The following is a 13703-nucleotide window of genomic DNA, read 5'->3' on the forward strand; positions in this document are numbered from 1 at the left end:
CGGTGTCCATAGTTTCTACAAATATTTACAACATGGAAATTATTATTCAAACATGACAGATGGATATATTAGTGGCAAACGTAGAACTAGCTACCTAATCATAGTAAGGAATCATATATATTAATTAGTGGCCTCGACGCTGCTTCTCTAGGGTTTGGGGTGGCCTCGACAACGCTTCAAGGGTTTGGGGTGGCCTCGAGAACGCTTCAAGGAGGGGGTAATATCGACCCCCCCCCCCACGTGTTGAAGCTATCGGGAGGGGGTATATATCTACAATGACGACACTACATCTATGTCCCTCGACGACCCTCATTCCCGATAAAAAAAAGAGGAAGAAGAAGGAAAAAAGAAGAGAACTCCTCTATTCTTTCTTCTCCTCTTTTTTTCTTCTTCCTATTCTTTTTTTATCCTCTTCTTCCTCTCATGTTCGAGAGGATCGCCGAGGGGTCGGGAGGTTGCCTAGTGTCAAAGGATTCAACAAAACCATGTCTTCATCATTAGGCGAAAGTAACAGGTGCATGATGGTACGAAGCTCTCCAAAGTTATTTTGGAACGGAGTCCTAGATAGGATAATTCGCTTTTTGGTACAAAGTTCAGCAAGAACCTTCCAAATATCGTTATTTAGAAGGCCTTTGCTGAAATTCATACAAAAAGGCAAATTATCCTATCCGGGACACCATTCCAAAATAACTTTGGAGGACTTCGTCATGCCCTGGTTACTTCTGGCTAATGATGAAGCCATGGATTTCTTCAATACTTTGACACTAGGAAACCTCTCTCTCGACCCCTCGGCGATCCTCGACCCCTTGAACCCTCGACGACCCTGGAACCCTCGACCCCTCGGCGATCCTCTTCTTCCTCTCATGTTCGAGAGGATCGCCGAGGGGTCGGGAGGTTGCCTAGTGTCAAAGGATTCAACAAAACCATGTCTTCATCATTAGGCGAAAGTAACAGGTGCATGATGGTACGAAGCTCTCCAAAGTTATTTTGGAACGGAGTCCTAGATAGGATAATTCGCTTTTTGGTACAAAGTTTAGCAAGAACCTTCCAAATATCGTTATTTGGAAGGCCTTTGCTGAAATTCATACAAAAAGGCAAATTATCCTATCCGGGACACCATTCCAAAATAACTTTGGAGGACTTCGTCATGCCCTGGTTACTTCTGGCTAATGATGAAGCCATGGATTTTTTCAATACCTTGACACTAGGAAACCTCTCTCTCGACCCCTCGGCGATCCTCGACCCCTCGAACCCTCGACGACCCTGGAACCCTCGACCCCTCGGCGATCCTCTTCTTCCTCTCATGTTCGAGAGGATCGCCGAGGGGTCGGGAGGTTGCCTAGTGTCAAAGGATTCAACAAAATCATGTCTTCATCATTAGGTGAAAGTAACAGGTGCATGATGGTACGAAGCTCTCCAAAGTTATTTTGGAACGGAGTCCTAGATAGGATAATTCGCTTTTTGGTACAAAGTTCAGCAAGAACCTTCCAAATATCGTTATTTGGAAGGCCTTTGCTGAAATTCATACAAAAAGGCAAATTATCCTATCCGGGACACCATTCCAAAATAACTTTGGAGGACTTCGTCATGCCCTGGTTACTTCCGGCTAATGATGAAGCCATGGATTTCTTCAATACTTTGACACTAGGAAACCTCTCATATATATCCATCTATAGCCTCATACATATATAAATGGAAAAAATGCTATGAACAAAAATACATATATATCAATGCATACATCCATGGATCATCGTTGCTCATATATCCATAGTCATATATAAAAAATTTCTGCCTATGAACAAAAAACTTTCTATGAACAAAAAACTTTGTATGAACAAAAAAACATTTTTGACATATTTAGCACATTCTAAATTTCCCTAACTCTTTTACAACCACAAAATTTACTCCAACTTCATGACAGTACCCACAGTCCATTTCACCAAAAACCTTCTGATCCATAGTTTAAATTTTTTAAATTTCATTCAAATGAAATTTGAACCAGATTCAAATTCCTTGCTGAAAACCTATTCTAAACCAATCAAAAAATTCTGAAATTTTGCCATATACACAGAGAACATACATACATATATACATTTTTATAAAAATGCAAACAACAAAAAATCTAAAAAAGGACGTATACACGCTCCTTCTTTTCCTTCTTCTTCCTTCTTCCTCTTTTCTTCTCCAACACAACACTTTTTTCTTAAATGTTACATATGAACATATAAAGAGCATTATACAGCATATACAGAGCATTATATATACAGTTAACATACATACATACATACATACATACATACATCTTAACAAAAAAATGAAAAATAGGCCGCGGTGGTCGGCGACGGCGACGATGGTTGGCGGTGGAGCTTACAGATGGCATGCGGGGATGGCAATGAGAAGGAAAGGGGAGGAGGCAGGGGCTCACAGCGCGGGGAGAGGTCGAGGTCGCCGGCCGGAATCGGTGTGGCGGCGGACGAACGGCCTCGGGGATGACCAGGTCGCGGGAGCCGGCGTGGTGCTTCCCCGGAGCGACGGCGACAACGGGCATGGGGAGGGGTCGGGGCCGGCCTGAGGCAGAGGCGGTGGCGCGTGGGGCAGGGACGGCGTCAGGGCGACGCGGGGCAGCGGTGGCGTCGAGGCGGCGAGGTCGGGGCAGCGACGGCGTCGGGGCGGCGCGGTGAGGCAGACGGCGACGGCGCGGGGTGGCGCGCGGCGACGGGGGCGGCGACGATGGGCGCGGGTGACGACAGCGGCGGCGACGGGCACGGGCGACGGGCACGGGCGACGGGGCAGAGGGCGGCGGGGCAGCGGGAGAATGAGGAACTGAATGAAAATTTCACAAGTGTTTTCTTATATACTGAGACCATTGGTCCCGGTTCGTGGAACCAACCGTGACCAATGGTCCCCTTTAGTCCCGGTTGGTGGCACCAACCGGGACCAAAGGTCTCTTTTCAGCAGCCCAAAGGGCGGGAAGCGGAGGCCTTTGGTCCCGGTTGGTGGCACCAACCGGGACTAAAGGGGGGCATTAGTCACGGTTGGTGCCACGAACCATGACCAATGCCCCCTTTAGTCCCGGTTGGTGCCACTAACCGGGACCAATGGCCTTGTGCTGCCCCACGTCAAAAGTTTAGAACCACCTCGCTAGCTGAGAGAGCTCGAGAGTGGTTTATAAGCGCTGCTGCGCCCATGAAGGAAATATGCCCTAGAGGCAATAATAAAGTTATTATTTATTTCCTTATATCATGATAAAAGTTTATTATTCATGCTAGAATTTTATTAACCGGAAACATAATACATGTGTGAATACATAGACAAACAGAGTGTCACTAGTATGCCTCTACTTGACTAGCTCGTTAATCAAAGATGGTTATGTTTCCTAACCATGGACAAAGAGTTGTCATTTGATTAACGGGGTCACATCATTAGTTGAATGATCTGATTGACATGACCCATTCCATTAGCTTAGCAGCCAATCGTTTAGTATGTTGCTATTGCTTTCTTCATGACTTATACATGTTCCTATAACTATGAGATTATGTAACTCCCGTGTGCCGGAGGAACACTTTGTGTGCTACCAAACGTCACAACGTAACTGAGTGATTATAAAGGTGCTCTACAGGTGTCTCCAAAGGTACATGTTGGGTTGACGTATTTCGAGATTAGGATTTGTCACTCCGATCGTCGGAGAGGTATCTCTGGGCCCTCTCGGTAATACACATCACTTAAGCCTTGCAAGCATTGCAACTAATGAGTTAGTTGCAGAATGATGTATTACGGAACGAGTAAAGAGACTTGACAGTAACGAGATTGAACTAGGTATTGGATACCGACGATCGAATCTCGGGCAAGTAACATACCGATGACAAAGGGAACAACGTATGTTGTTATGCGGTCTGACCGATAAAAGATCTTCGTAGAATATGTAGGAACCAATATGGGCATCCAGGTCCCGCTATTGGTTATTGACCGGAGACGTGTCTCGGTCATGTCTACATTGTTCTCGAACCCGTAGGGTCAGCACGCTTAAGGTTTCTATGACAGTTATATTATGAGTTTATATGTTTTGATGTACCGAAGGTTGTTCAGAGTCCCGGATGAGATCACGGACATGACGAGGAGTCTCAAAATGGTCGAGACATAAAGATTGATATATTGGAAGTCTATGTTTGGATATCGGAAGTGTTCCGGGTGAAATCGGGATTTTACCTGAGTACCGGAACCCCCCGGGAGCTATATGGGTCTTAGTGGGCCTTAGTGGAAGAAGAGGAGAGGTGGCCAGGGCTGGGCCGCGCGCCCCTCCCCCTAGTCCGAATAGGACAAGGAGAGAGGGGGCCGGCGCCCCCTCCTACTCTCTCTCTCTTTTCCCACCTCGCGAATCCTATTCCAACTAGGAAAGGGGGGAGTCCTACTCCCGGAGGGAGTAGGACTCCTCCTGGCGCGCCCTATGATGGCCGGCCGGCCTCCCCCACTTGAACCTTTATATACGGAGGCAGGGGCACCCCATAGAGACACAAGTTGATCCACGTGATCATATTCTTAGCCGTGTGCGGTGCCTCCTTCCATCATAGTCCTCGATAATATTGTAGCAGTGCATAGGCGAAGCCCTGCGACATTAGTACATCAAGATCGTCACCACGCCGTCGTGCTGACGGAACTCTTCCCCGACACTTTGCTGGATCGGAGTTCGGGGATCGTCATCGAGCTGAACGTGTGCTAGAACTCAGAGGTGCCGTAGTTTCGGTGCTTGATCGGTCGGGCCATGAAGACGTACGACTACATCAACCGCGTTGTCATAACGCATCCGCTGTCGGTCTACAAGGGTACGTAGATCACACTCTCCCCTCTCGTTGCTATGCATCACCATGATCTTGCGTGTGCGTAGGAATTTTTTTGAATTTACTACGTTCCCAACAGTGGTATCAGAGCCTAGGTTTTATGTGTTGATGTTATATGCATGAGTAGAACACAGATGAGTTGTGGGCGATATAAGTCATACTGCTTACCAGCATGTCATACTTTGGTTCGGCGGTATTGTTGGACGAAGCGGCCCGGACCGACATTACGCGTACACTTACGCGAGACCGGTTCTCCCGACATGCTTTGCACATAGGTGGCTTGCGGGTGACAGTTTCTCCAACTTTAGTTGATCCGAGTGTGGCTACGCCGGTCCTTGCGAAGGTTAAAACAGCACCAACTTGACAAACTATCGTTGTGGTTTTGATGCGTAGGTAAGATTGGTTCTTGCTTAAGCCCGTAGCAGCCACGTAAAACTTGCAACAACAAAGTAGAGGACGTCTAACTTGTTTTTGCAGGGCATATTGTGATGTGATATGGTCAAAACATGATGCTAAATTTTATTGTATGAGATGATCACGTTTTGTAACCGGGTTATCGGCAACTGGCAGGAGCCATATGGTTGTCGCTTTATTGTATGCAATGCAATCGCGCTGTAATGCTTTACTTTATCACTAAGCGGTAGCGATAGTCGTGGAAGCATAAGATTGGCGAGACGACAATGATGCTACGATGGAGATCAAGGTGTCGCGCCGGTGACGATGGTGATCACAACGGTGCTTCGGAGATGGAGATCACAAGCACAAGATGATGATGGCCATATCATATCACTTATATTGATTGCGTGTGATGTTTATCTTTTATGCATCTTATCTTGCTTTGATTGACGGTAGCATTATAAGATGATCTCTCACTAAATTATCAGGAAGTGTTCTCCCTGAGTATGCACCGTTGCGAAAGTTCTTCATGCTGAGACACCACGTGATGATCGGGTGTGATAGGCTCTACGTTTAAATACAACGGGTGCAAAACAGTTGCACACACGGAATACTCAGGTTATACTTGACGAGCCAAGCATATACAGATATGGCCTCGGAATACAGACACCGAAAGGTCGAGCTGTTGGGGAACGTAGTAATTTCAAAAAATTTCCTACACACACGCAAGATCATGGTGATTCATAGCAATGAGAGGGGAGAGTGTGATCTATGTACCCTTGTAGATCGACAATACAAGCGTTTGGTTGATGTAGTCGTACGTCTCCACGGCCCGACCGATCAAGCACCGAAACTACGGCACCTTCGAGTTCTAGCACACGTTCAGCTCGATGACGCTCCCCGGACTCCGATCCAGCAAAGTGTCAGGGAAGAGTTCCGTCAGCACGACGGCATCCTGACGATCTTGATGTACTACTGTCGCAGGGCTTCGCCTAAGCACCGCTACAATATTACCGATGACTATGGTGGAAGGGGGCACCACACACGGCTAAGAATATGATCACGTGGATCAACTTGTGTCTCTAGGGGGCGCTCCTACCTCTGTATATAAAGGTTCAAGGGGGGGGGGGTGCGGCCGGCCTAGAGGTGGCGCGCCAGGAGGAGTCCTACTCCCTCCGGGAGTAGGACTTCCCCCCAATCCTAGTTGGAATAGGATTCGCGAGGTGGGAAAAGAGGGAGAGAGAAGGAGGGGGCGCCGACCCCCTCTCTCCTTGTCCTATTCGGACAAGGGGGGAGGGGCGCGCGGCCCAGCCCTGGCCGCCTCTCCTCTTGTTCCACTACGGCCCACTAAGGCCCATATAGCTCCCGGGGGGTTCCGGTAACCTCCCGGTACTCCGGTAAAATCCCGATTTCACCCGGAACACTTCCGATATCCAAATATAGGCTTCCAATATATCAATCTTTATGTCTCGACCATTTCGAGACTCCTCGTCATGTCCGTGATCTCATCCAGAACTCCGAACAACCTTCGGTACATCAAAATGCATAAGCTCATAATATAACTGTCATCGTAACCTTAAGCATGCAGACCCTACGGGTTCGAGAACAATGTAGACGTGACCGAGACATGTCTCCGGTCAATAACCAATAGCGGAACCTGGATGCTCATATTGGTTCCTACATATTCTACGAAGATCTTTTACCGGTCAGACCGCATAACAACATACGTTGTTCCCTTTGTCATCGGTATGTTACTTGCCCGAGATTCAATCGTCGGTATCCAATACTTAGTTCAATCTCGTTACCGGAAAGTCTCTTTACTCGTTCCGTAATACATCATCCCGCAACTAACTCATTAGTTGCAATGCTTGCAAGGCTTAAGTGATGTGTATTACCGAGAGGGCCCAGAGATACCTCTCCGACGATCGGAGTGGCAAATCCTAATCTCGAAATACGTCAACCCAACATGTACCTTTGGAGACACCTGTAGAGCACCTTTATAATCACTCAGTTACGTTGTGACGTTTGGTAGCACACAAAGTGTTCCTCCGGCACACGGGAGTTACATAATCTCATAGTTATAGGAACATGTATAAGTCATGAAGAAAGCAATAGCAACATACTAAACGATTGGATGCTAAGCTAATGGAATGGGTCATGTCAATCAGATCATTCAACTAATGATGTGACCCCGTTAATCAAATGACAACTCTTTGTCCATGGTTAGGAAACATAACCATCTTTGATTAACGAGCTAGTCAAGTAGAGGCATACTAGTGACACTCTGTTTGTCTATGTATTCACACATGTATTATGTTTCCGGTTAATAAAATTCTAGCATGAATAATAAACTTTTATCATGATATAAGGAAATAAATAATAACTTTATTATTGCCTCTAGGGCATATTTCCTTCAGTCTCCCACTTGCACTAGAGTCAATAATCTAGATTACACAGTAATGATTCTAACACCCATGGAGCTTTGGTGCTGATCATGTTTTGCTCGTGGAAGAGGCTTAGTCAACGGGTCTGCTACATTCAGCTCCATATGTATCTTGCAAATCTCTATGTCTCCCACCTGGACTAGATCCCGGATGGAATTGAAGCGTCTTTTGATGTGCTTGGTTCTTTTGTGAAATCTGGATTCCTTTGCCAAGGCAATTGCACCAGTATTGTCACAAAAGATTTTCATTGGACCCGATGCACTAGGTATGACACCTAGATCGGATATGAACTCCTTCATCCAGACTCCTTCGTTTGCTGCTTCCGAAGCAGCTATGTATTCCGCTTCACATGTAGATCCCGCCACGACGCTTTGTTCAGAATTGCACCAACTGACAGCTCCACCGTTTAATGTAAACACGTATCCGGTTTGCGATTTAGAATCATCCGGATCAGTGTCAAAGCTTGCATCAACGTAACCGTTTACGATGAGCTCTTTGTCACCTCCATATACGAGAAACATATCCTTAGTCCTTTTCAGGTATTTCAGGATGTTCTTGACCGCTGTCTAGTGATCCACTCCTGGATTACTTTGGTACCTCCCTGCTAAACTTATAGCAAGGCACACATCAGGTCTGGTACACAGCATTGCATACATGATAGAGCCTATGGCTGAAGCATAGGGATCATCTTTCATTTTCTCTCTATCTTCTGCAGTGGTCGGGCATTGAGTCTGACTCAACTTCACACCTTGTAGCACAGGCAAGAACCCTTTCTTTGCTTGATCCATTTTGAACTTCTTCAAAATCTTGTCAAGGTATGTGCTTTGTGAAAGTCCAATTAAGCGTCTTGATCTATCTCTATAGATCTTTATGCCTAATATGTAAGCAGCTTCACCGAGGTCTTTCATTGAAAAACTCTTATTCAAGTATCCCTTTATGCTATCCAGAAATTCTATATCATTTCCAATCAGTAATATGTCATCCACATATAATATCAGAAATGCTACAGAGCTCCCACTCACTTTCTTGAAATACATGCTTCTCCGAAAGTCTGTATAAAACCAAATGCTTTGATCACACTATCAAAGCGTTTATTCGAACTCCGAGAGGCTTGCACCAGTCCATAAATGGATCGCTGGAGCTTGCACACTTTGTTAGCTCCCTTTGGATCGACAAAACCTTCCGGTTGCATCATATACAACTCTTCTTCCAGAAATCCATTCAGGAATGCAGTTTTGACATCCATCTGCCAAATTTCATAATCATAAAATGCGGCAATTGCTAACATGATTCCGACAGACTTAAGCATCGCTACGGGTGAGAAGGTCTCATCGTAGTCAACCCCTTGAACTTGTCGAAAACCTTTTGCGACAAGTCAAGCTTTGTAGACAGTAATATTACCGTCAGCGTCAGTCTTCTTCTTAAAGATCCATTTATTTTCAATTGCTTGCCGATCAACGGGCAAGTCAACCAAAGTCCATACTTTGTTCTCATACATGGATCCCATCTCAGATTTCATGGCTTCAAGCCATTTTGCGGAATCTGGGCTCACCATCGCTTCTTCATAGTTCGTAGGTTCATCATGATCTAGTAGCATGATTTCCAGAACAGGATTACCGTACCACTCTGGCGCAGACCTTACTCTGGTTGATCTACGAGGTTCAGTAATATCTTGTTCTGAAGTTTCATGATCATTATCATTAGCTTCCTCACTAATTGGTGTAGGTGTCGCAGAAACAGGTTTCTGTGATGTACTACTTTCCAATAAGGGAGCAGGTACAGTTACCTCGTCAAGTTCTACTTTCCTCCCACTCACTTCTTTCGAGAGAAACTCCTTCTCTAGAAAGGATCCATTCTTAGCAATGAATGTCTTGCCTTCGGATCTGTGATAGAAGGTGTACCCAACAGTCTCCTTTGGGTATCCTATGAAGACACATTTCTCCAATTTGGGCTCGAGCTTATCAGGTTGAAGCTTTTTCACATAAGCATCGCAGCCCCAAACTTTAAGAAACGACAACTTTGGTTTCTTGCCAAACCATAGTTCATAAGGCGTCGTCTCAATGGATTTTGATGGTGCCCTATTTAACGTGAATGCGGCCGTCTCTAAAGCATAACCCCAAAACGATAGCGGTAAATCAGTAAGAGACATCATAGGTCGCACCATATCTAGTAAAGTACGATTACGACGTTTGGACACACCATTACGCTGTGGTGTTCCGGGTGGCGTGAGTTGCGAAACTATTCCGCATTGTTTCAAATGCATACCAAACTCGTAACTTAAATATTCTCCTCCACGATCAGATCGTAGAAACTTTCTTTTCTTGTTACGATGATTTTCAACTTCACTCTGAAATTCTTTGAACTTTTCAAATGTTTCAGACTTATGTTTCATTAAGTAGATATACCCATATCTACTTAAGTCATTTGTGAAGGTGAGAAAATAACGATATCCGCCACGAGCCTCAATATTCATCGGACCACATACATCTGTATGTATGATTTCCAACAAAGCTGTTGCTCTCTCCATAGTACCGGAGAACGGTGTTTTAGTCATCTTGCCAATGAGGCACGGTTCGCAAGTACCAAGTGAGTCATAATCAAGTGGTTCCAAAAGTCCATCAGTATGGAGTTTCTTCATGCGCTTTATACCGATATGACCTAAACGGCAGTGCCACAAATAAGTTGCACTATCATTATCAACTCTGCATCTTTTGGCTTCAACATTATGAATATGTGTGTTACTACTATTGAGATTCATCAAAAATAGACCACTCTTCAAAGGTGCATGACCATAAAAGATATTACTCATATAAATGGAACAACCATTATTCTCTGATTTAAATGAATAACCGTCTCGCATTAAAAAAGATCCAGATATAATGTTCATGCTCAACGCTGGCACCAAATAACAATTATTTAGGTCTAATACTAATCCCGAAGGTAGATGTAGAGGTAGCGTGCCGACCGCGATCACATCGACTTTGGAACCATTTCCCACGCGCATCGTCACCTCGTCCTTTGCCAGTGTTCGCTTAATCCGTAGTCCCTGTTTCGAGTTGCAAATATTAGCAACAGAACCAGTATCAAATACCCAGGTGCTACTGCGAGCTCTAGTAAGGTACACATCAATAACATGTATATCACATATACCTTTGTTCACCTTGCCATCCTTCTTATCCGCCAAATACTTGGGGCAGTTCCGCTTCCAGTGACCAGTCTGTTTGCAGTAGAAGCACTCAGTTTCAGGCTTAGGTCCAGACTTAGGTTTCTTCTCTTGAGCAGCAACTTGCTTGTTGTTCTTCTTGAAGTTCCCCTTCTTCTTCCCTTTGCCCTTTTTCTTGAAACTAGTGGTCTTGTTGACCATCAACACTTGATGCTCCTTTTTGATTTCTACCTCCGCAGCTTTCAGCATTGCGAAGAGCTCGGGAATAGTCTTATTCATCCCTTGCATATTATAGTTCATCACGAAGCTCTTGTAGCTTGGTGGCAGTGATTGGAGAATTCTGTCAAGGACGCAATCATCTGGAAGATTAACTCCCATCTGAATCAAGTGATTATTATACCCAGACATTTTGAGTATATGCTCACTGACAGAACTGTTCTCCTCCATCTTGCAGCTATAGAACTTATTGGAGACTTCATATCTCTCCATCCGGGAATTTGCTTGAAATATTAACTTCAACTCCTGGAACATCTCATATGCTCCATGACGTTCAAAACGTCGTTGAAGTACCGATTCTAAGCCGTAAAGCATGGCACACTGAACTATCGAGTATTCATCAGCTTTGCTCTGCCAGACGTTCATAACATCTGGTGTTACTCCAGCAGCAGGCCTGGCACCCAGCGGTGCTTCCAGGACGTAATTCTTCTGTGCAGCAATAAGGATAATCCTCAAGTTACGGACCCAGTCCGTGTAATTGCTACCATCATCTTTCAACTTTGCTTTCTCAAGGAACGCATTAAAATTCAACGGAACAACAACACGGGCCATCTATCTACAATCAAACATACATAAGCAAGATACTATCAGGTACTAAGTTCATGATAAATTTAAGTTCAATTAATCAAATTACTTAAAGAACTCCCACTTAGATAAGTGATCACGTGATCCAAATCAACTAAACCATAACCGATCATCACGTGAAATGGAGTAGTTTTCAATGGTGAACATCGCTATGTTGATCATATCTACTATATGATTCACGCTCGATCTTTCGATCTCAGTGTTCCGAGGCCATATCTGCATATGCTAGGCTCGTCAAGTTTAACCTGAGTATTCTGCGTGTGCAAAACTGGCTTGCACCCATTGTAGATGGACGTAGAGCTTATCACACCCGATCATCACGTGGTGTCTGGGCATGACGAACTTTGGCAACGGTGCATACTCAGGGAGAACACTTTTATCTTGATAATTTAGTGAGAGATCATCTTATAATGCTACCGTCAATCAAAGCAAGATAAGATGCATAAAAGATAAACATCACATGCAATCAATATTAGTGATATGATATGGCCATCATCATCTTGTGCTTGTGATCTCCATCTCCGAAGCACCGTCGTGATCACCCTCGTCACCGGCGCGACACCTTGATCTCCATCGTAGCATCGTTGTCGTCTCGCCAATCTTATGCTTCCACGACTATCGCTACCGCTTAGTGATAAAGTAAAGCATTACATCGCGATTGCATTGCATACAATAAAGTGACAACCATATGGCTCCTGCCAGTTGCCGATAACGCGGTTACAAAACATGATCATCTCATACAATAAAATTTAGCATCATGTCTTGACCATATCACATCACAACATGCCCTGCAAAAACAAGTTAGACGTCCTCTACTTTGTTGTTGCAAGTTTTACGTGGCTGCTACGGGCTTAAGCAAGAACCAATCTTACCTACGCATCAAAACCACAACGATAGTTTGTCAAGTTGGTGCTGTTTTAACCTTCGCAAGGACCGGCGTAACCACACTCGGTTCAACTAAAGTTGGAGAAACTGTCACCCGCAAGCCACCTATGTGCAAAGCATGTCGGGAGAACCGGTCTCGCGTAAGCGTATGCGTAATGTCGGTCCGGGCCACTTCGTCCAACAATACCACCGAACCAAAGTATGACATGCTGGTAAGCAGTATGACTTATATCGCCCACAACTCACTTGTGTTCTACTCGTGCATATAACATCAACACATAAAACCTAGGCTCGGATGCCAATGTTGGGGAATGTAGTAATTTCAAAAAATTTCCTACGCACATGCAAGATCATGGTGATGCATAGCAACGAGAGGGGAGAGTGTGATCTACGTACCCTTTTAGATCGACAACGGAAGCGTTTGGTTGATGTAGTCGTACGTCTCCACGGCCCGACCGATCAAGCACCGAAACTACGGCACCTCCGAGTTCTAGCACACGTTCAGCTCGATGACGATCCCCGGACTCCGATCTAGCAAAGTGTCGGGGAAGAGTTCCGTCAGCATGACGGCATGGTGACGATCTTGATGTACTACTGTCGCAGGGCTTCGCCTAAGCACCGCTACAATATTATCGAGGACTATGGTGGAAGGGGGCACCGCACACGGCTAAGAATATGATCACGTGGATCAACTTGTGTCTCTAGGGGGTGCCCCTGCCTCCGTATATAAAGGTTCAAGGGGGGGTGCGGCCGGCCTAGAGGTGGCGCACCAGGAGGAGTTCTACTCCCTCCGGGAGTAGGACTTCCCCCCAATCCAAGTTGGAATAGGATTCGCGAGGTGGGAAAAGGGGGAGAGAGAAGGAGGGGGCGCCGGCCCCCTCTCTCCTTGTCCTATTCGGACTAGGGGGGAGGGGCGCGCGGCCCAGCCCTGGCCGCCTCTCATCTTCTTCCACTATGGCCCACTAAGGCCCATATAGCTCCCGGGGGGTTCCGGTAACCTCCCGGTACTCCGGTAAAATCCCGATTTCACCCGGAACACTTCCGATATCCAAATATAGGCTTCCAATATATCAATCTTTATGTCTCGACCATTTCAAGACTCCTCATCATGTCCGTGAT

This window comes from Triticum urartu, chromosome 4A, assembly GCF_056163025.1.
Source record: "Triticum urartu cultivar PI428250 chromosome 4A, HENAU_Tu73, whole genome shotgun sequence".
Classification (NCBI taxonomy): Eukaryota; Viridiplantae; Streptophyta; class Magnoliopsida; order Poales; family Poaceae; genus Triticum; species Triticum urartu.